This window comes from Zosterops lateralis (genome assembly GCF_965231275.1).
Source record: "Zosterops lateralis genome assembly, chromosome: 1".
NCBI lineage: Eukaryota > Metazoa > Chordata > Aves > Passeriformes > Zosteropidae > Zosterops > Zosterops lateralis.
The window spans coordinates 25,929,101-25,953,628 of record NC_139762.1 but is presented as its reverse complement, the minus strand read 5'-3'; the positions used below and the strand labels follow the sequence as shown (position 1 = coordinate 25,953,628).

Genomic DNA, 24,528 nt, shown 5'->3' with positions numbered 1-24,528 from the left:
TGAAGCTATTTTGTATTAATTTCTTTCCTGCAAAGATTCATTGGACCAGAAGAAGCAGATGCAAGAGAGTGAGCATTAATCCCTAACAGAGGCCCCTGGGTCCTAGTCTTTGTTTCAGGGTTAGTTTATATTATACGCAGTGACTGTTTAGTTTACAATACAATGCTGTATTTAGTATCTGGAGCCAAAGACTCCTTTTTCTTCCTGAGCATTTGAAGCAAGGTGCTGAAGAGTCCTTTCTATTTCTACCACATGCTCTGCTGCACCCAAAGAAACTTTAATACTTTTAAATTTATGTGAAGCAGCTTCAGCGGGAAAGACTGGAGAGGAATTTACTGCAAAAGACATATAGGCTGCTGGTCAGAGCCCAGATGAAGGCAAATATCTCTTTAAGCAAAAGTAAAAACACCTGAGACTCCTTTAGGTGAGTCCCATTAAAACCAGGAGCAGATGCTGTCAGCGGCAGCTCGGCATGGAGCACACAACCTGGCAGATGGGTTTGAGGAATGTGAACTAGATGGAGCAGCCTCAGAGAGACAGAGTAGACACTTTGGCTGTTGAGTCTGGGGACTCAAGGGTAAGAACACATCAGAAAAGGGCAAAAATAGCAAAAAAAAAAAAAAAAAAAAAAAAAAAAAATAGTTTTTAGAGACTGCCTGTTCTTCAGGAGCTAGGTGAGAGCCAAGCTGATTTTTGAGGACAGCAATTTTAATTCCTGTTGTCACACCATTTTGTCCACTTAGATGCCGCTGAGCTTCCCAGGCACCATAAGACCTTCCATATTGGGGAATTCAAGTATGCCTCCCAGAATTTAAGATGTGGACATGCTCTGCACTCTAAGCACAGCCTCCTACAAAGGCAAGGCTAGCTGCACATGAGCTCTTCTCTCCAACACACACATATCTCTCAAATGCCCTGGCTTCCACGGAGAAGAAGATTTGCAAATGGGCTGACTGAGAGCAAAAGCAAACAAATCTCCATCCTAAATGTTGGGCAATCACAACCCTGGAACACACTGCGGGACACCTCCAGAACCAAGCCTTAGTGCATGGCCCAGTACTCCAGGACCTTGGCTCCAGAATTTGAGACCAGGACATTAATTAGGGACCACCAGTTCTTCAAATGGGGAACACAATATAGATAGTTTTGGAAAATATATCAACATTTACTAGTGGCTGTCAAAATACTGGACCACTGAAGGTCCACAAGGCAGTCAGAAATGGTCCATGTCTGGTTTTCAGCCACATCAAACTGTTAAACTGGTTCTAACAGGTAGTCTTGAGGATTAAAAACTCTACAGATCACTGCAGCATCAGAAGAGAGAACCAGAGAGAACACAGGAGTAATTGGGTAATAGTTAAAGTTAATCCTTTAGCAAAAAATGGACATTATATGATATCAGAAAGCACAGCAATCTTATTGACATATATATACACACACATACATATATATATATATACGCACACACATACACAGTGCCGCAAGAAAAATAACACAAAAAAATGGGAGACAACCAAATTTAATCATACTTACTCCTAATTCATCACTCAGTTTAGTGAGATCAGAAACTTTCTGGGGAAAAAGTTAAACTGGATTAAACTTCACTGAATGAACACTGAGAAGGCTTGATCTCAATTTAAAGACTTCAAAATCAATACTAGTATTACTGCTGCATTTCATTATAATTTTGTTCAAAAAGACTCATATGTTTGTCAATGTGGAAATCCAGAGTTTTTTACTTCCCTGTCCCCAGAGTCACTGATAAGTAAACAATAATACCCAGTAAGTGCTATGCATATAAAGGCTGTTGTAAAAGGTGTGGACAGCACCAGTAGTAATGCTGAAACACAGGGGTTTTTTCCATTTTAGCCCCTAACAAAGAATATAGTGTACTATCATCTTTTGAGTTTTATGCTTTAAACGTACCAGAAAAATCATAAGGCTCTTTAATTTATAATTATTAGACAAAGTACTGAATTTGCACAAGGTGTTTTTAAAATATTTTCAGAGGACCTAAAAGGCTGTGAAACTAGGCTTTCCTGCATTTTATTGTTATTCAGCTTTCTGTGAAAAAGAAAATATTGTGGGAAATAAAGGGACAGTTTTCCCACGGGCTCTTTCAGTACAAAGAGAGAATGGCATCACTGTTTTTTTTATTTTGTCTCCAGTACAATACCCTCCTATCCCATCAGCACAATTTTTGTTGTATTATTATTACTACTGTGGAGATAGTGAAAGGCAAGAATACAACATTCACAGGCTTTGCCAAGTGCAGCAGATTATGTACATGAATAGCTAACTGCACACTAGGGGGTATGATTTAGGTCAAATTTCTTGTTTCATTCCAAAAGGTTATAGATTTTTAAGCCATTCAATGTTGAATGCATCACACAGTTTACAGTCATAAACATATATAACCTGAACTATCATTTCTCTGGTTTTTGCAGAAGTAATTTGTGCTCCTAGGCAATGAAGACTGGCAAAAGTGGAGATAGCCTGTAACAAAGTGCTGTAAGTGTGTGACAAAGCTCTATGAGCAGTTTGAGCTAAAAAAGGACAAAGAATTAATTCATTTAAGGGCAAGCTAAGATCCAAAATAAATCAGAATTACGATACAAATGACCTTCTGGTTCAGTAATTGCTCAAAATGTAACTAGAAACAAACTGACGAAAGAAACAACATCATAGGATTTTGAATAGTGAGATTAATGAAAATGGCAAATCCTTTATATTACTTAAAGAGAAGACAAACATATTATAAAATAAGTCACACGAGTTTAGATAGTGCCCCAACTTGGTGCTGTGAGAATCTGAGAAGAAAATCTTTTAAAAGCTCAGTGTCAGTGGAACAGTCTTTAAACCAGGACAGACAGATTCAAATATTAGAAAACATCAGAAAGAGTCTGGGTTGGTTTGTTGGTTTTTTGGGGTTTTTTTCCTCCTTAACCCTGCTTTATTAAATACTTTAATTTCTGGAAATATATAACAGCAATCATTTGAAATGTCTTTGCCCCAATTACCAAGTGACCTGGTAACCACTCTGATCCTAATAGTGGTGGCCTAATGTGCAAAACACGAAACAAGAGCATGCCTTGAATAGTAAGGATTTAATACAGCTGTCTATGCCCTTTAAAAGCTAAGATCTGTTTTAATGGATATGAAATGGAAGAGGTGAATAGTTTAAGGCAAGAGAAATCCATTTTTTCCCTGCATTTAGTCTAAGACCTACAGTGATTAACTTTCAATACTAACACAGTACAGTTTCACTGCTAGCATAGCATAGCTTTTTCTTTCAAATTCAGCCTGAAAATATTAGAAGCAAGGAAGGGTTGATATAAAGTGATATAAAAAGATAAAAAATATATCCTCTGTTTTACTTATTTATATTTAATCACACTAGGCAGTTTTGTGTCTTTGCCTTACTATAACTCTCCATTGTTTGAACACAAAACACACTGCATCTTTCTGCTGGGCTGAAGTGAAAAATTAATAACTGAGGAGCAGGATTTGGAATTATTTGTACCACATCACAGATGGAGGGAGAAAAGAACAAGGAACTAATATAATTTCTCTGCTAGGGAGAGATAACAAAGGGGAGGGAAAGGGAAGGCCAGCAAGGAGGGAATGTGATGTTAAGACAAGTACTGAGGAAAAGAGAAAAGGATAAGCCTCAAAGAATGATAGCAAGATGGAAAGGAAATGTGAAGAAAAGATGTCACTGTAAACAAAAAGTCAAGTCCTTAAAAGATTCCTTTTGTAATTGTTTTTTGCTGAGTTGCAATAAATGAGTCTTCTCCTTTAGTCAAATTATTGATTAATTTTTCTAGGGCCAAGCAGGGACAGTCAGCAAGCACAAGGGGAACAAACAGTGGAGAACTGCACTGCTCCAGAAGGGCTCTCAGGAGGTCTGCTCCTCAGGTTGACATAACTTGGCTCTCCAGATCAGCTGATTCACATGCATGGAAACAGTGTTAAATATAAAACATGTACTTTTAGTCTAAGATTAAGAACCAACAATCACAGAAGACATCTAAGCAGCTATTATTCATCAGGTGACACAGATACCTGCACTGCAGCAGTTAGACAGGGCCTCATACAAACTCTGTTAAGTCAATGCAAAACTCTCACTTCCTTCAATAGTGTTTGGAGAAGTATCACGGCTTTCAAACACTGAGGGCAGCTGACTTCTGCCATCACTTTACAGGCTCGGTTCACCACCAGAGAAGTCAGAGAGAAACCCCCATTACTGTCAGCAGTGATAGGGCTGAGATCCCTGTTCTTAAACTTGAGCATGGAGTTACAGTGCCCTGCCCACAAGAAGGCTTCAAGAAACCATCACTCCTGCTCCCTGCCTTCTCCATGCTGTACTGCACCCCCAGATACTCATCAGAATGCTTTTGCCTCAAAAGGTACAACAAAAAGTGCTGAAGCAGCACAGTAAGAAAAGAACGGGTATAGTTTTAAGCTCAGGAGGAGTTGGTACATCACTGGTCACAGATTTATCAGAGGTGTCTTGTATCTGTAAGATCTAGTGGCTCACACATTAGTCTGCTTCAAAGCTTCCTGCAGCTCCTGCCATCTGCCTGGAAGTAGCCATTTTCCCAGAAAAGTTGGCAAGATGATGCCACGTAAAATGAACAGTATTGGGGGAGCAAGCTCATGTATACTGTCTTATTTTGAGACTTACAGATGGCCAAGTGAACAACAGCTCCCAATGTCATCTCTAACTAAAAAGAGCTAGCACACTTTTAGCACACTTTTAGATGGATTATTACCAAGTAGCAAAGGGACATACTGCATCAATCTGAGATTTAGACTGAGTCAGGGTCTCTTTGTTAAGCAGTATCATTCCTGCATTGCCATTTCTGCCTGCTTACAAACAGCTGAGGGGAAGACCATTCGAGCCCTCATCTGAAAAGCAAGCACTCATATGGACATGCAAATGTGTACTCACTTGCAGGACTTGTGTTGCTCTGACAAACAGAAATAAAACTGCACTGGCAAAAGCACAGTTTGACTAACACAAACTGCATCTGTACTAAGGGCATTTTGCCATCATATTCCATCAGTATTTTGGGTGGAAAATATCCCTTTTTAAACACAGTTTACATCTAGAGTCATTATGGTTTGTTTCATTTAAGGTGTCTAAAATAAAAATCTGTAAGTATCAGAGGAGTATTGCACTGAGAGGTCATTATGTCTGCCTATGGCTCAGAAAGCCTGAGACTGTACCTCTGCAGGTATGAATTACTCCATGCACCTCAGTGGGGATTTCAGTGTTACTTCCTGTCAACTGCTCTGAAAATTAAAGCCCACGGAACGGACAAGGAGGATCATTCCGTTAACATCCCAGCACCACCTCCAAGCAACAACCTATTTTGGCACTAGGTGTTGGTAACTCTGAACGATTCCTAATTACTACTTCTGTTGCTGGTCAAACCAAGGCAATGGAGCTCACCAGGGCACTCGAGGCATAGCCCTGGTTAGTAAGCCTGAGTAGAACTAGAGAATGACCACAAACATGTTTAAAATCTCTGTGAGAAGTTAAGTTTGAGGAGCTGAAAGATACCACGGAATTAACTGATTCACTACCATGAGTAAATGAAACTTTCAAAAACAATACTGTCTTTCTATACCCTATGTTTTTTCAATTTCAATCCCTTATCTTTTTCCCTTCCAGCCCGTTTCACATCATTGTCCAATATCCTGCAATGGTGGTACCTCTAACACAGCCCATTAGATAGATCAACCAGCTCTATCTGGTATTCCCCCTCTCTCTTCTTGCAGGCTGGAAAAGAGAAGGCAGCAAGGAATGCTTTTTGAAACCTGTCTTAGAAAAAAAAAAAGAAGACCAAGGCACTGATTCTGTTAATTTATTTGAAAATAAGGCAGGTAAGTTCTTGTCGCATTGTTTAGAGTACCTACACTGAAGACAGCTGCTAACGCAAGCTAAAGCTTTTATCTACAGGAGGCAGAACAGGAACCAGAAACCTGAAGTTGGAAAAATACACTGGAAAACAAATACATTTCAATAATGAAAAAAATAGCCACTGAAAGGCATCACAAAGGAGGGCAGCTCACTGCCCTTCCTTCTATAGAAAGAGCTGGAAGGTCAGCTTCTTAATTTAAGATCTGCAGGGTACAAAAGAATATTTCCCTGAATATTTTTTGAGCAGCCAGATTTCCAAACTTCCAGTAATTGCTGCATGTGTAAGGTGTGGTTTATTGCTACTCCTCAGATTCCTCTCCTAAACTGTGGATAAGGCAGCACTACAGTTAGTGCATTTTTATGGCAGATTAGTTTGAGGCAGAGGTTCTTAGAGCTGAGAGAAATCTAGCCAATCCAACTCTAAACCGTCTTTTGGATCTCCATATACCTGGCCATCAGTAGTCTCACTTATGAAGGAAGATGATGGCAAGTCCCAATCTTCAAAACAGTCTGTTCACAGAGAAGGTACAGAAAGGACAAGATATTTTGTATTTTTATGGACTATAAATGTATGGGTTTGGGAAAAGAAAACAAAGCAGAGGATGGGTGTCACAGTGAGCACTTCCATGGGAAGAAGACCTGGATGCAGCCCCAAGGTTTGTGTTGAAGAAACCCATTCTTGCAGAAAAATGCTGCAGAGAAATTATAAAAGGAATTTTATCTGTCTTTACTAAATGTGGAGAATGTTACTAGAGATGCCATCTCAAATGAAAATAAAAACCAAAAAAAGAGGTTAAAAGAATCAGAATAACAATGTAACTGCAATGTAATAGCAGTTCCATGTAACTCTTCCCCTTTAACTTAGCAAGAACAAATGAGGCACTTTAACAAAGCACATTGGTAGTAATAGAAATTAAATTCCCCGATTGCTCTGATAACACCATCTACCTGGAGACAGGCAGTCCTGAGACCTGGGATTTCCATTCTGAAACAGGTTTTGCAGTCCCGTGCTTCATGAAATTTAGTCCAATTTCCAATGGAATTTAAAGTCCTCATGCAGAAGTGTAGCACTGACAAAACCCTGTATAAAATTTCCAGGTGCAAGTGCCAAAGTCACATGCCAACTTCATGTCAGGTCCTTCCATCTCATGCTCTCTATACTAGCAGGCTAGATGGCTTGATCAGCGAAGAATCCTTATATTATATGCATTTATAGCTCAAATCTGTACTTTCTGTTAACGGCAGTACTGACAGAAAAACAAACTTTGTTCCAGTCCATAAAATGGGGGCTTTGTCTAGGAAATCTGGGGCCTTATGTTCTCTGCTGACCACGGGGGATTCCCTGGATGATGTAACTGTAATAACATCCTTTTGAAAATCTATTTCACGGGACTACCAGTGGAAAAAAGGCCTCTGGCTGACTCCCTCCTTCCCGCACCCTTTTAGGGAATTACCTTAAGAAGGGGGAAAGATCTATTTACTGTCCTCTGCTGTCCTGGACTTGAGTAAACCCACTACCACTCACGCTGCGCAAAGAATTACAGATGAAAAACTTTTACCACCCCCTTTTGCTTTAAGCTGTTCGGCGCTCAGGCACCAGCCGGGAGCCCGCGGCCGCCGCTCGCAGCCGGGGCCGAGAGGCGCCCCAGGGGCCGGAGCAGGTGCCGAGGCCGCCGGGGCTCGCTCACCGCAGCCCACCCGCGGCGAGGCCCGGCCGGCCCCCGCCAGAGCCGAGGATGCCCGCTCGCCCAGCCGGGATGCCCGCTCGCCCAGCCGGGATGCCCGCTCGCCCAGCCGGGATGCCCGCTCGCCCAGCCGGGATGCCCGCTCGCCCAGCCGGGCCGCCTGCCCGGGGAGCGCCTCCGGCGGCCGCACCCGGCCCCGCGGCCGCTGCGCATCCCGCGGAGCGACTCTCGCCCCGCTCCCCCGCCGCCGGCGCCGGGCCGCAAGGGCAGCCCCCACCCGCCCCTCCGGTTCGGCCCCGCCGGTTCCCGGCCCCTCCGCCCCGCGGGTGCCTCACCTCCGCCGGCGCCCGGGAGATGCGGAGCGGCTCCCGGTGCCTTGCAGCCCTCACCGAGCCCTCGCCGCCGGGGCAGCACAGGGATGCCCCGCTGAGTGCGGGGCTGCTGCCAGTAGCTGCCGAGCCGAGCCGAGCCGAGCCGAGCCGAGCCCTGCCGCCCGCCGCTGCCGCAGGACCGCTGCTGCCGGCTGAATATGCTGTCTCACGGTGGACAGGCTCCTCCCGAGAGCTGCTGCTGCCGCGTTCCTCCTCCCGCCTCCTCCTCCCCCTCCTCCTCCGCCCGTGCGCCCCCGGCAGCGACACCCCCGGTAGCGACGCCCGGGCCGCCCGTGGGAGCGGGGCGGGGCGCGGGCAGGTGGCGGCGGAGGGGCCGCTCAGTGTCCCCGCCCGGCGCCCAGAACTCCGGCCTGAAGTGCGCTCGCTCGGCTGCTCCGTGCTCCGCTCGCTGTCACCCCACAGAGGCGCCGCTTCGCCCCAGGAGCAGACGAGCCGGCAGTGCGCGGGTCCCCGGCTGTCGGCACAACACCGGCTTCACCGCCGGCCCCGCCACAGCCCGGGCTGCATCCACCGCCACCTCCACAGCATCCCTGACGGCAACACATGGCAGCGGCCGTCAGCCCCACGACAGCCGAGGCAGCATCCCCGCCACCATCCTCACGGCAGCAGCTGGCAGCCCCACAAGGGCTTAGCCATTACTCTCTAAGCTGCCTAGGATATCCCCCCAGGCCAGCCTCACCATCACCCCCACGGCAGCCTGGCATCAGCCTCGTCAACTGTCATGGCACCAGGCTCCTGCTGAGTCCTGTCCCTTTCTGGAAGAACAGGGAGAGCTCCGGAACAGATGAATTATAAGGACAAGACTGCCCAAAGGCACAGGTTTTGTTTTGTACCTGTTTCCTGACACCACTCATGGGGACAGGTACCAGACAGGAGGGCCAGTCTTCTCTCCACACACTGACATATCCATCTCCTGAGGGAGAGGTGCCAAGCAGAGCTGTTGGGGATAGTCCATGTTCCTGCCAAATAGCACCCACCTGCACTGTAGATAACCCAGCATCCCTCTCCCTTATTGCACACAGGTATGTTGCCCCACACACAAGCAAAACATGTACCCTTTGGAACCATGGTTTGTTCTTTAAAAAACATGATGTCCTGGACATACAACTCACTGTTGTCCATCCCTCTGGTCCAAGAGAGGAGGAAAGTTACCCTCCAGAGCCCTCTCCCTGGAGCCTAACCACTTGTTTTCTTTTGGTGGGAAACACTAATTCCAGCCACTGTCATTCAAGGTCTAGGGCCTGTCCTAGGAAGAGTGAGGAATACCCATCCCACTGAAAAGTCATAAAGGATTCACATCACCTCCAGTTCCTGCCAGACCCGGACTGCACCTGGCTAGGAGACAAAGAATTCTGAAGAGGAACAAAAGCCTCCATTGCTGGTGAGGAGACAATGATGAAATAAGTTTCTCAATTTAATTGGAGTTGAATCAGGAAAGATTCATCTTTTGCTCTCCTGTGAAAGTCCTTAAAGAGCAACATCTTCTGCTTCTGCAGGTTGGAGCATGTGGAAAAAAACTCTGTGGTTTTAAACACACAATTTGAAAAGTTTTGAGCTTGGGGCATTTGGTTTGCAACTCTTCATTGAAACAAGGCCCTTTAAATATCAGACACCCAAAACTGAACTTCAGAAACTGATTTTTGCTTTTGAAAGTGTTGGAGTGTTGACCTTAGCTTTAACATAAATGCCATAGGGTTTGTTTAGGTTCCTTTGAATTGCGTGTCACTTGTAAATTCCCTGCAAACTCAGCGGATTGCTTTAAATTATTGCTGATCTAAGAAGGCCTTGGAGTCATTTAGTATTCCTGAATCAACAGATGAGACTGGTTCTCCATGGGGCATGATGAGATTCTGCTATTGTTATATGGATAACATGCTGTCCTATCCATATAACCATGATGCCATGGTATCACACACATATCATGACATTGCATTGTATGATGATACCATCATTGTATGATGATATATGTCATAAATGTGTTTCCAGAGCTAGTTAAGCCCTAGATTTTTTGTTAAAAAGTAATGGTATTTTGTGTTCTAATAATAACTAATTTCTTTAAAAAATCATGTAATCCCCTGTTCAATGGGACACAATTTTGGTATCTGTTATATTCACATTTGCCAGAGGCGATTCAGTCTTTTGAAAGTATAAAAATAAAGGATGAAAATGCGTGTATCAAGGAAAAATTGTTTTAAAATCCTCATCAAACATAATGACAGCTTTAGTAAAATTATTATTAAAAAATGGGGAATTTTATACTGAGGAGTTCAGAAATAAGTTCAGTGGCCAGGGCAGTATATTAAAAAACCCCACAAGTTTCTCCTCAGAATCAACTGTTGTAAGGAAATTTGGAGAGAAGCAATCCTACTCATATAGGTTAGGTGTTCCTACTAGTAACAGCCTCCAGAAACTCAAGAAAAATTTATGAGCAGCCCAGTTAAGGAGCTCTCTGAAGGAATAACAAATTTCCTTATAAGTGATGCTCTGTCCTCTTTGACCTCAATCTCACCATTGTCTTCTCTAATCTTCCACAGTAAAAAGTCTCACCATTTTTGGGGATTTCTTGCTTTAGGCACACAAATTCTGTTGTCACTAATTTTACAAGGCAGGGATAAAATCTTCATACACCAAGAAGATACGATTATATTCACTTTTCAAAACAAGTTAGTTATGATCAATAATGTCTTTGTAACTCCTTTTCATGAAAAATATCCAGTCATTTCAGTATACCCTGCTAATTTTACATTTTCCCATTAAACGCAAATCCACAATATTATCCAACTCAATATATTCTGCTAGTAGCATTATCTGATTATGTATGTCTTAATCATCATGTGAATGTGCAGTAGCACAGAGTTAAGATTATTTTCAAAGCTTTTATGTTCTCATTCTGTGAGTTCAGAAGGTAGTTATTGCAGCCCCAGATTGCTTTATGAGAACAGAGGGCAAACTGGTCAGCAATTACAGACATCTGACAAGCTGCCTTCCCTGCAGCAGAGGTCAGTTGTACATGGACACACAGCCACCATGCTGTCATCTGAAGAGAAATCAAAGATTAAGGGAAAGTTTGAGGTCCATCAGATCATGGATTGTGTAGAAAAAGGCTATTAAAATTACAAAAATTCACTGTTTGCCTGTCTCCCCTCTTCTAGCTTACACACATGTAAAATGTAGAGCTTTCCATGCACATTAATAAGTGAAATCTGTGGCTAATTGCTAGACTGGAAAAGTTCAAGGGAAAACAATTTAATATATTTTCTTTTTGAAGTTACTTTATATAGTTGTTCACATTTAAGTTATTAATGAAGATGGGCATAAGTTTCTCTGGCAAATGAATAACTGCTTATGATGCAACATAAGACAAATAATTAGTAATAATTAGTAGTGCATTGCATTTCCCTGCCTTAGGCACCAGCAACTTCATCACAGTGGGCATTAATAAATGAGCAAACCCTCTAGGAAGTCTGTGCCACTTGAAGATTAAAAATTAATTTCAAAGCAGACATTTCTAAGGCTTGTGGAAATGGCAGCATATTTTAAACACTTTGCATGGTAGGCATAACCTAGGCTTGGCAAATAACAGATGATGTTACAAAATGCCTTCCAGATTTTCAAAACCAATGATGTAAACAAAGGATCAAAAGACAGAATGAAAGCAAGCTTTAGAAAAAGTGAGGAATGTCACTTCTGAAGTCAGGTTTACTTCTACAGCAGTAAAGTTGCTATAGGGCACTATTCAACGTGGCTTCAGAAATCTTCCCTTCACAAGTGAACTAGTTAGTTACTCATGTAAGAAATGCATTTGGTGGTTGCTCAGTTAAAAAAAAAAAAAAAAAAAAAAGTTAATAGGAAAGTATTGGAGAGCTTTTTTTACTATTTGCTGAAATCAGTTAGATCTCCAAGCAGATCACTGACTTGAAATTTCTGCAAGTCTGAATATCTACAATACATTTGAGAATACAAATGAAGATTTTAAATGCATCTGGTACACAGTCACTAATGTCAATTGATTTCCTGTTGTTAGACTGCCAGTTCCAAGATCCTTGCTGAAACACATGTGCAAAGCCAAAAAACCCCCCACATATCTTAAAAAGGATAAATTCTTTCTCAGAAAAAAAACCAATAATAAGAGATGATATATACAAGTAGAAGGTAAAGGGAGATCTGTGGCAGATGGGTGAGTTCCATGCTGTTCTGGATTTGGGTTACTCTCCAAACATATTGCAACTGTGTGCTCTTAGAAACAATTATTTTATTGACAGGCTCTTTTCTAAGCCTCTTTTCTTGCTTTGTTCCTCATTTTCCTACAATATTGTCACCAAAAAGTTGTTGCCCTAAACCTCAACAATTCTGTACATCTGAAATAGGAACCATGAACTTGACTTCACATCTGAGACTCTGCCTGTTAAAACACATAAATTGCCCAGGCTTCTGATTTTGCAATTCTGTAATGAAGGTACAGAAATGGCCTGCAAGAAAGAAAAGCTCCAGAAATTTTGTTACTAGAAAAGAAAGGCTCCAGGAATTTTGTGAATAGAAGGTGCTTGCCACATAATGCAACTAATTCCTTTGATTAGAAAAGATTCAGTGTACTGGGAAGGGCTTGGAAACATGTCAATAATCAGCTAACCTGGGAAGGAAGTAGAAGGTTCTGGGAGACACTTCCCCAAGTTCCTGGCAATGGTCATGCAGACTCAGCTGCATGGAGAGGGCTTCAATCTTAAAGGGTTTTACTGTGCTTTGCTACTGTGCTCATGTTCTGAATTACTGAGGAAGCTCCAAAAGGAGAGCTCCACAGCTTGAGTGGCAGCACCTGGAAGTGAAATGGGCTTGGGGCAGGACTGGACAGTTTAGGGAACACAGACTCTGAAATGCTCTCTTAAAAACCAACCTACACAGTTGTTTGCATTCACCTCTGTTTCGAGTTCCTGAGAACACAAGAGGTTTGTTGAAGGGAGCAAAAGAAATGTCTGAGTTTACAGAATTACCAGCAGCACCCAGCAATCTTTGAATTTTTGTGCTCTTTTTACAAAACATTGTCTCATTTCCCTACACCACCTTTGGTTTGAAGTTTACACCTTTATGTTTGATTTAAAACAACAAAAATTTGCATTTTTGCAAACACCAAAGGATGCTACTCCTGTATAGGATTCCTGAGACCTCCCAAATATTACCTTGAAGATTAGCTTTACCAAAATCAAAATCAGCGGTACATACAAGGTGATGCATGAATTTCATACATCATGAAAATTTATTAAAATGTATTAAAGCAGAAAAGTGCTATTTTTGACAACAAATTGAACCTTATGGCAAATTATTCATATGATTGAAAGTAGAACTACGTTACATAGAGAAGATTCTAAAGGAAAGTATTTCTCTAAAATGTCTCTTTGAAATGTCCCGTATTTTTTGTACTTCATTCTGCCCAAGACAGTCATCTTTGCTCACCTTTTCATCATGCCTTAACCATGAACTGGATGGAATAATTGGTGTGAATTAATAGAAAATTCTAGCCTTAATGTCCCATCTACAGACACAACAGTAGGTGCTAATTACAGTAATGATCTGGATCTTTGTAGAAGTGGCTATCAACATGTCAGTGCACAATGAAAGTTTTCAAGCATTGTCCTAGTTCTGAGTTTATGCTGCAGTTCTAGAAAACCACTTACCTGGAGCCTGAGGCATCCAGCCCCGGCCATAGCTTCCATTTTTAAATCATGCTCTTCTCATACATACCCACTGCTTATTGACAAATACGGCTGCAATTTTTCTTTTCCCTCACTCTCACTTTTCCTGACTTAAAGTCTCCGGATGAGGATAAGCAGCTATGCTTGCCTGGAGGCCTGGATGACACCCAGAGAGGGAAGATGAAAGCAGCAGAGAAATATAACAACTTAATCTTCTTAAAAGGAGATAGCTGATAAAGTAGGTCTAGGGTGGGCTTGTTCCACTGCTTCAAAGTGCTGTTTGGTTCAGGGAATTTATTGTTGCAGTGTTGAGCATGATTATTTCAGCATTGCTTCTGATCCCAAATAGCTGTCATTGCCTAGAATTGTAGATGGGTATGGTTTTTTTTCTCATTGAAATCTAAAAATAAATACTGGAGGAGTTGGGGAAAATTTCTACTGAATGCTATGAGCTTTCAGGCACGGCAACCATCATAGCAAGGAAGCCTAAGGGAAGAGATGTGGCAGCACAGACTGTTCCACCAAGACAAGGCAAATTAAAATTCAGCAGACAAGTGGTCTTCATACCCAGGCTTTTAGAGAATCAAATCAATTATACATTTCAGTCCAGAGGAAGGAGGCTGCTTCCTCGCAGCCAAAATGAATAGGACTGCTTAGCATGACATGCACAGGGCTATCTGTCCTCACTTCACAGTGGAACACAGTGCTGCATGTGTGGCATATAGCAGGTAAAGTGATTTGGAATCCCTCAGCTCTCAGGACACTGAGATTATGTCTTGGAACTGAAAGTAGGCAAGTATCCAGTGTCAGTTTAAATATTGTGGTGCATAACTGATTCACCTTGACTTCCCCACAACTTTTAACACACCCATGTCCTGAATAGGATGTCTGTGCTCAGTAGGCAGCACAATTCCAACATTTTTGCTTTGAGGGATGCCTATGTTGCTCTCACGTACATACAAATAACACATCTCCACTTAGCCTTGTTATGTAGACATTTCATGTCCTGTGCTATTCTCAAGGACTGCCTGCCTGCTCTTTTCAGGCATGACAGAACTATGTCTGCACCAAAAGGCATCTCTAGAATGAAGGGATAAGACTGAATCTTATCCACTGAGAATGAAATCTCCTGCCCCCACTCTTCTTAACTTGGAGTTCAGGGAAGCCTGCAGAAGAGATGGAGGCAGAAGACTTACTTAGGACATTGTACACTAGATGGTTATAAAACCAGTGACAATTAGAGTAAACAGGGATTAGGGAGAGTTTGGGACTCTCTAATAAAGAGTGTCCAGGCCTAAACTTTATTAGAGAGAGATAAACTTTATTAGGTCAGAGCAAGCAGCTCTGCAAGATACAGGCAAGGCTCCAAAAGCTATAGGCCTGAAGAACTGGAGGGTCTGAAAGTGATTGTGGCATCTGCCTTGTCTACTTGGATTGTAGTAGAGGAACTCTTAAGCCTTTTGAAGAGGAAAGATCCGGCAGCTGCTGCAGAGGCTGAGGTGAGAGTACCTCCAGGAGTGGTTCTCTGTGAATAAGTTACAGGAGTCACAGCACAATAATTCCCTCAGTGATAAAAGGGAGAGGTGGTGAATGTCAAAGATCATGCTGCTGTGATGTCAAGTTTAGATGTCAATTTAGTACAGCCCAGATGATGTTGAGACAGGAGTGGAAGGAGGAAAGATGCTATGACTGTACTTCCACCCACCAAAAAAGGAGGTATCTGCCTGAAATTCATGGTCCTAAGCAGTGGCAACTTGTCTGCCCTCTGGGGCTGTGGTCACCAAGTACAGCAGGGCCTCGCTTGAGTGCTGGCTTTCCTTCTGCACATCAGCTTGACAGAGCTCATTATTTGGAGGGCTAGGATTGTAATTGACAGTGGGGAATATATCCACGGTTAATTACACAGTTACAACAGTGCTCCGCAGTGCCAAAGATCCTCAGCATTTTGTTGTGGAATAGTTGCTGTCCTCTGTTTTCTGGAGTACATTGGACATCTTTAGAAAACAGCCCCAAATATGAAACACTTGATTGAGAAGATAAGATCAAGGCCATGCTAGAAGAACAGTTCCTTTTCTGGAAAGTTGTATGCTGGAAGTGATGAGCTACAGTGGAGACTAGGGAGAGAAGGGGAGTATTAGGGAGGTCGAGGTTGGTGTTCCTAAGTCTCTCTTACCTCCTGGGCTGTTAAAAGTGGTCAGACTTGTGGTAGCCAAATATCTTAAGTGTTCAGCCACAGACCATATTTACATGTAGCCTGTGAGACATCTGGCAATGGTCTGTAGAAAGAAAGGAAAAATGTATAATCTGGTCAGAAGAGAAGTACTGTGCCTTGGTTTGGTGGTGTCTCAGTGATGAGTGATCTGTAGTGTCATTAGTAGATACCTTGTGTCTGCATTGATATCTTACTGCCTGTCATGCTGCATGCAAAGAGTTGTGTTAAGCAACTTGTTTCTTGCCCCTATGGACTTATTCCCTCACTGCAGCAACAGTGTCACATCCCAGATTCTTCTGTGTGCAGGCAGCTGCAGAGTGGAGCATCTGTCAGATGCCACCTGAAAACCCATGGACTCACATTCCTTATGGGACCATGTGAGCACAGTGACATGTGAGCATGGGACAATCCCCAAACTGTCTGTTCATGATGCCCAATGTGAAGGAGAAAAGGGAGTTCTTGCCAGAGTTATGTCATCTCAGAGGTGCCACACGACACTGTTGACCTCCTGCGAAGGGTTGTTTCCTTGTGGAGGAGGGAGAAGCCATGCTTTGGAGTTGATAAGACAGGCACTGATTTCATATATGCACACTGTTTGACCTGCTAACAGCAGGGCTACTTAGCATCATCCATCAGGGCTGATGCAGAGCTGCCATGGGTCTAATTGGCTGTATGGTGCCAAGAGTCTGAGGGAAGCATGAAAGAAGGACCTCAACATGAACTCAGGATCATATTTTTCCCATGAAAACTTGTCTATCATCAAGTAAATCTGTCAGTGTTGTCTTGACTCTTGTGTGGTATTTGCACAAGGAACTGCTGTGCCTTGCTGCAAGTCTGTCCTACCCCAGCTATTCCCGAGATAAGGTATTTCTTCTTCACATATGTATTATTGGGAAAAGGTAGTGATTGGCTGAGGTGTGGGAATCCTCCACTTGAGGCTGGAGATCTGCTGTCCCTATTAGTGCTGCTGCCCTCCAGCTCTGCAGTGATGCAGGCATTTCTAGGACCTTGTGTTAAAGGGGCAGGGTCTCACTCTTGGGAAAGAACATGGGTTTCCAAAGTCTTTCTACTGCAGGAGAACTATGTATGGTACATGGGAGAGGGGTCTCTCGGAAGCTGCCCTGCAGCCACCTTGGCAAGCAGCTCAGGGATGCTGGAGTACTGAACAGCTCTACCTGCAGCCTTCAATGCATCCAGGCTTCCCTCTCAGTGAGCAGGAGAGGGAGGTACCTGCTGCATGACTGAACACAGGCTGAGGCTTTGGGAGATGCCTGTAGCCTAAATGTGGATGACACCTTTTAGTCAGATGAACTACACATCAACTCATCCAATGTAAATACCATGTAAGTGCACATTGTGAGAGATGCACATTTGTCACAGCCTGCTCCTGCACAGTCACAGCTAATGGCAAGGCAGAGGCTTTGCTGCAGCCTTGGGACTGTGTATTTCACATGGTGTGCCACCAGCACATTAGCAACCCTCCCCATCTCTGTGTCAGTGGCTAGTGTTGCCCCTTTTTCCCTTGGCTGCAACTGCTGTGCAGTGTGTTCTTCAATACCTTCCTGTACATAATTGCCTGACAGCCGCCTGCAGTCCATATCTGCTTCCTGCATCTCACAATTTCCCAGCAACACAGCTGCCAGGTCTGGCACATATTGCTAATGCCTCTCCAAAATCGTCCAGGAGTAGTAACTCATTAGCAGGATTTAGTTTTTGAAAATTAACTGTCAGGCTTTGCAGTACAGTACAGATGTAAAATCCTCCTCACCACCACCAGCTTTTATTAATGTGCTATAAATACAACTATAGAAATGCAAAATGATGACTACATGAAATTATGTTGAAAGCACTGTAAGCAGCTTAGGAGTAAAAAAGTTACAGAAGTGCTGCAATTGCCCCTCATTGTATTACACATCCTAAAAATCCTGTTCCAGGATTACACAGGAAAAGAAAACACAGCAGATCTCATAAAAATCTAGACGGGCACTGCTAAATTTACACTCCATTAGTATGATGATGGAGTTTTGTGTTTGTAACCACTAATCAGAGTAGATGAATTCATAAAAGGATACTGCTTTTCAACACATCCCCTAAAAAAAACCAACTCTTGTGGTATTACCATAAAGGTGTCACAGAGTTAATAGAAAAGTAAGTATCTGTGAAAAATGTCAAACTGAACCAGAGGAACGATTACCAATGTCACACTCTGCAGTAGGAAGATGAATGCATCCTCACCTCAGCATAGTTTTCTCACCATGACTATGATGAAAATAAAAAATAGTTCTGTGTATGTGTCTAGACAATATACACCCAACTCTCTTCAGTAAATAATTTTTTTTTTTGGAGCATGACCAGATGCTCTGCTTTTCACTGAATGGTCCTATATACATACTTTTTTAAATGACTGTCCTAAAGACAGCTAATATTCTACTTTTTAATAAAAATTTTATCTTCCTGGTTTACCTGAAGAATGTTTCTCTGTGTATAACAAGAAACTTCATTTCAATGAATTTCAATGCATGCTGGGATAGTTCTATTATTTAATTCTAAGTATTTTGAGGTTTGTGGGTTTTATTAATATTTGGGAATATTCTACCCTTGTACCTGAACCTCTGACATGCACATAAGCTGTGAAACAAACTGTGCAAAATGTTTCAGTGAGCTCTATGAGATATGTAAGTATGCAACATTCAAGTGAATTCCTGTCTTTGTACACCAGTCAATGATGACTACATGGAAGTCAGTGCCAAAATCCCCCTTGCTCAGAGTGTATGTAACGTGCGTGGTGCAAAATTTAACACCAAACACATACCTAGCATCACCATCTGGTGTCATGTTGAAGGAGGAGCTTTTGCATTACTTAGCACTGCCATGCCTCTGCAATTATTTCAGATCACCACCCTCCTTCAAGATAAGCTGAGTTACATACTAAGTGATTCCTGAGGTATGAGATCAGTTTGGCATGGCCATTGACACAGCAAAGAGGCCTGCATTTGGGAACCTCATAAATAGATCTTTAGGTTTGTGCCATTGATATCAGTCCCATGTTCTGCTACCCAAAACTGCAGCCTCTTTCATGTTTTGTGAATTCTCCCCACAGAGGTGCTCACTGTAAGTCTGCCACTGCAAGTGCTTTTCCTAGCTCTGTCTAAACAGTACATTTTCACAATCATTTTCAGATACATCAGGGTCAATCAAGTTGGTTGATGGGAGGCACTTGGATGTTCAGTCTCTAGATGAAGTGGCTGGGTTCTTTCAGAAAAGTGAGCTGCTCCACAGCACCAGTCCCTGAAAAGCCAGCATCTCATCCACATGATGATCCTGCTCTCCATCACACAAACCATATATTCTGTTCCTGTATACTTAAAATTATGAATACTGCCTTAGTCTATGAATCCATCCCTTTAACTCTTATTGCAAAAATAATTTCACTATACACTGCTTTATTAACCATCAAACTTCTCAGGAAGATGTGATGGGTGAATGAAAGGATATGGGTATATTCATGGCAGAACATATACATGATAGAGTGATTGAGACAGCCACCATTCTTTTTTTTTTTTTTTTTTTTTTTTTTCCCAATAAATTCTTATTTAATACTAAGTTTTATGTCTAAATTATAGGAGATAAGAAAATCAGCCCTAATAACTCATTACTTATTTCAGGAACACCACTTTTGTTTCCTTACTCAACTCTGTATTTTGAATTTGCTCACATACTCATGTTTGATGCACTGCTAGTAAAATACAGTCACTCAGTATTCTCAATCCTCTTATTTATTCAGGCTTCTTATTGTATATCAGAACTTCCATTAAGACTTTAGACATTGATTGATGCTTGATCTTCCATTAGTACAAAGGGGGTTAATACATAGAAAAGGAAAATAAAACACCTCCTTAAAATGTGAGCATCATAATAAAGCAAGTATCACAGAGTTAATTACTGCTACACAGCGCCATGCTGCCACTAGGTGTCAGGGACACTACAACACTAGGTGTCAGGTCCTGCCCGGGCAGCAGGACCGAAGGCTTGCTTAGCTATGGCTCACATCCCTCAAGGGATAATTTTGTCTATGCTCTTACACTTCTCCATTAAAGACTTTAAAATCCCAGTGGAACTGGTCTTCTCTTTGAGAGGATCACTGTTTTGAAAACTCTGTGTACTGGTTCACTTAGCTCTGCCACTCTGGTAGCCATAGTGAGGGAGTTACAAATAGAAATTAGAGGCAAAGTATAAAGAAAGTACAAGACAAAGGTGGAGCAGCATATATTGTCTACCTGGACTGCTGTGAGGCCTTTGACACTGTCTCATAAGAAACTCACAGAGAACCCAGTGAAGCATGGCCTGGATAGACATACACAGTGAGCTACACTGAAAACTGAACATGTGAGGCACAGTCTAGTCAGAGGCCAGGAAGCAGCCCTGGAAGCAGCCCTGACCTCAAGGGTCAGGGCTGGGTCTAGTTCTGTTCAAAATCTTCATCAATGGTCTGGATGACAGGGCAGAGTGTTCCCTCTGCAATTTGCAGATGACACAAATCTTGGAGTTGGGCAGAGTGGCAGATATACCAGAGGATTGTGCTGCCATCCACAGGGACCATGACAGGAATGGGTGAGCAGGAAGCTTAGGAGGTTCAGTAAGGAAAAGGGCAAGTCCTGAATCTGGGGAGGAATAGCCCCATTCACCAGTGTATGCTGAAGGACACCCAACATACAAGCATCTTTGCAGTAGGTCTGGGGTCCTGGTAGATGCAAAATTGAACATAAGCCAGCGAAGTGTCTGTGTAGTAAGGAAGGCTGAAGGGATCCTGGGCTGTATTAGGAGGAGTGCTGCCATCAGGTCAAGGGAAGTAATCCTGCTGCTCTGCTCACCACTGCTGAGGCCACACCTGGAGTGCTATGTCCAGTTCTGAGGTCCCAACTGAAGGCAGATATGGACATACTGAGGGAAGTCCAGCAAAGATTTCATACCTCTGGTCACCACCTCCTGGGCATGGCCATTCAGCTGGTTTTCAACCCACCTTCCAACTCATATATCAACAGCTTGTTTATAAGGATCTTATGGGAGACAGTGCCAAAGGCCTTAATGAATCCAGGTAAACAATATTCACACCTCTCCCCTCATCTACCAGGCCAGTCACTACATCATACTAGTTTCTCAAGTTGTTCAAGCCCTCCCCCTTAGGCAAGTCATGCTGACTAGTCCTGGTTTTTTTTGTTTGTTTGTTTTTGTTTTTTTTTTTTAATTGTTCATGTGCCTGGGATCCTGGGATACCCTCTCAGGAATCAGGGTGAGGCTGACCAGCTGGTAGTTCCCTGGGTCTTCCTTCTTGCCCTTCTGAATGATCAAAGTGACATTTACCTTCCTCTAGGCATCAGGTACTTCACCCAGTCATCATGAACAACCGAAGATCATTGAACAGTTATTGAAAGTGGCCTCACAATGACATCTGCCATCTCTCTCAGCATCCTGTCAGGGCCCATGGAATCATGTATGTCACTTTACTTAAGTAGTCCCTGATCTGACCCTCTTTCACCAAGGGTAATGTTCCTTGATCCAGTCTTTCCTCCTGGTCTTTGGGACCTGAGATTCCTGAAGGCTAGTAAAGATGGAAGCAGAGAAGGCATTCAGTACCTCAACCTTTTCCATGCCCTGTGTAGCCAGATGCCCCACCTCTTTGAGCAACGTGCTCACATTTTCCCTAGTCATCCTTTTGCCACCTGTGTACTTATAGAAGCCTTTCTTCTTGTCTCTATTGCTCCTGGTCTGATTCAAATCCAGCTGGGTTTTAGCTTTCTAAACTTCATCTCTCAGTGTTCAGAAAGTGATTCTCACAGGTATTCCTCACAGGTTACCCATCTTTGCATCCTTTTTGTGTTTGAGTATGGCCAGGAACAACTTGTTTATTCACATGGCCCTCTTGAAATTTTTTGTCTGAGTTTTTATTCATTGGGAGGGAACAATCTTGAGTGTCTAGGAGGTAAGCTTTTAATATTAATAGTTTTTCTTAGCCCCACCTTTCCTCCAGGGCCTCATCCCCCAGCATTTTTTTCAAGATCTCTGAAGAGGCCAAAATCTGCTTTCCTGATGTCCAGAGTTCTGACCTTGTTTTTCCACCCTCCCTGCCCTTGGGATCCTGAATTGCACCATCTCATGGTCACTGCAGGATGACTTGCACACAAGGCTGCCTTTGACCTTCACATTCCCAAGAAGCGTCTCCTTGGTGAGGATGTGGTCCAGTAATGCATTTCTCCTAATTGGCTTCTCTATCACTTGGAGGAAGAAGTTATCATAAACACCCTCCAGGAACCTCCTGGCTTGGTATGTTCTACAGTGTTGTTATCACTGTTATCCTGCAGGTAATACTATCTAAATCTGTGCTGTATATTGAACTTGTTATGCAATAAGTTTTACTCTGTTGAAATGAACTGACTTCCATGCTTTGGCAGTCCTTTGTGCAGGATCCACAGAACCACCCAAGATTCCTTTTGCCATATCATCTGAGGATCTCTTTGTGTGTAGGGACTGGACCTTTTCTATTATGTTTTATTATGTGTGCTATAGACAAGACTCCTGTTTCATTTTTAGCCATCACTGCCACCATCAGAAACATGAGATGGCAAATAATACAGAAAACAGCGGGAAAAATATTCAGGAAAAAGAGATTTTTTCTGAAATCTGCAATAAAGTAACCTCCAAAGTATTTACAGATTTACTACACCCTTTAGAACTATCTGTTGGTAATATATGAAAATACTGTGACAGGCTGGTTTTGGTAGTAGTAGCCTGAAGAATTTTCTTGGAAAATTGTTATTTTTGCTCAGAAATCTTCAATTATGATTCAAAGTAATACACGTAAATAATTCTTTAGCTAACACCAAACACATTCAAATGACCAACTATACATGCTGAAAATGAATAAAAATAATTAGGAATAAATAAGAGTGTTAAGTATAACTTTGAAACCAGGCAAAAGAAAGGATCACAATTATAAGAAAACATTTCAGGATCTCAGCAGGCAACACTCCTGAGCTTAGACAGTGCCACACAGGCAAATCTAACCTAGGCGGGGTTAGCTGCCATGACATCCTTCATTGCCACAGAAATCTACTGGGGTGCAGTGTCTCAAGGTACATAGTCAGAATCGATCAAATTCAATAATGTCTACTGCCCATTTCAAAACCTTTTGCTTTCTAGACAAAATAACTCTGGTTTTACAAAATTTTGCTTTATTTTCTGTCATTTATTAGAATATAATTAACTTAGAAAGTTTCCTCTGATTATTTACCAAGAATGGCTACAACACACATTTCTTTTAACAGCTGCACAGTGAACAGCAAGATTTGAGGAGCAAACTCTAGTTAAAAACACTTAGCAGAAACTTACTTTTTCTGGGCCAGGAAGAATGAGCCTTTCTCTTTTGCAACAGCTTCCCTGGCAGATATTTTCACTATGCCAAAGATGGGATATGGTAGTGTCTGTCTGCTTAGTCTGGAAGCCTACTTTCTGAAAGAACAATTAGCTGTCCATTTAGGATGTTTTGAGCTGGACTACCAGAAACTTGGGAGTGTAAAAGGCATTTGTCAGTTCTAAAATCATTTCCTTTATTTGATTCTAGACAGAAAACTTGAATGTATAGAATAATATCAGAATAATTATTTTCAATCCAAATAAAAATTTTAATTTTCAACTCTAAGCATTTTCCTCCAGAATATTACAGAATGTCTGTGTTGAATGAGAAAACAGGTTTAGCCCTACCAGAGGCCTAGATTAGATCTGACAACTTGATTAGAATCCTAAATACCCAGTCTATTTCTGTACACCTATATCATGTTTTCCCTTACCACCTCTGCTCAGAGCCAAAATACAAGCCCTGCTGCATGTGGATACTTGGTCACGTGTAGGCATGCCAAGCTCTCAGACAAACACCAGTGAATGAGGAATTGCTTCTTTCCACAGTGGGAAAAGAATTATGTGTTATGGAAACGTTGACACTTCACAAATGAGAAAAATAATGTGTCTTCAATTAATTCAGCCATAAGGAGGAGAAAAGGTCCATGTAAATATTTCTTATTTTATTGTGTTAAGTTGCAAGATGATATTTAATATATATATTAAATGATTTAATATTATTTAATTTATTTATTTTACTCTGTCTGTCACAGTAAAAGAGGAATGCCATAGTGTTGCATGGCTGCCTATTTTTCATAAAGAGGCTGTTTCTAATGTATCCTAATTACCACTGCTATGGTTCTCAGAGAAACTAAGTTGTCTGAGCTATGTTTATATCTCTTCAATATCATCCTTAAACTAACAAATTTCTATTTATGTGAGCTAGTAGCTTCAGGTTTATGCAGCAGATGTAACCCAGGCTCTAATTATATCTAGACTTAGATCAAATGCTCAGAATCTGTTTGCTTGGAAAGTAGATGACAATAACATACTAATATACTATCGTGTTCATTGTCCTACAGACTTTGCATCTTTCGTGTAGCATTGTACTAAAGTTTCTTGCAGAACTAAGGTCAGTTCTCACCAGTATTTTGCCAAGGAAAAGAAGTCATGTGAGTTTATACTTATGGAAAATTGATATCCTCAAAAATCTTACTGTTCACTTTGGGAC

The 24,528-nt window shown here is 42.2% G+C and overlaps 1 protein-coding gene across 6 annotated transcripts in view; it reads right to left on the bottom strand.

The window, feature by feature from the left end:
• Window positions 1–24,528, bottom strand: part of DYNC1I1 (dynein cytoplasmic 1 intermediate chain 1) — a 211,567-nt gene that overhangs the window by 184,983 nt on the left and 2,056 nt on the right. For 5 of the 6 annotated variants that reach the window (XM_083878319.1, XM_083878323.1, XM_083878322.1 and 2 more), the window contains exon 1: window positions 7,950–8,013. The exons of the other annotated variant lie outside the window; for it this stretch is intronic. The gene's annotated coding sequence lies outside the window, so the exon portion shown is untranslated. Of the gene's footprint in view, window positions 1–7,949; window positions 8,014–24,528 lie in introns of those variants that run through there. 6 annotated transcript variants of the gene reach the window in all.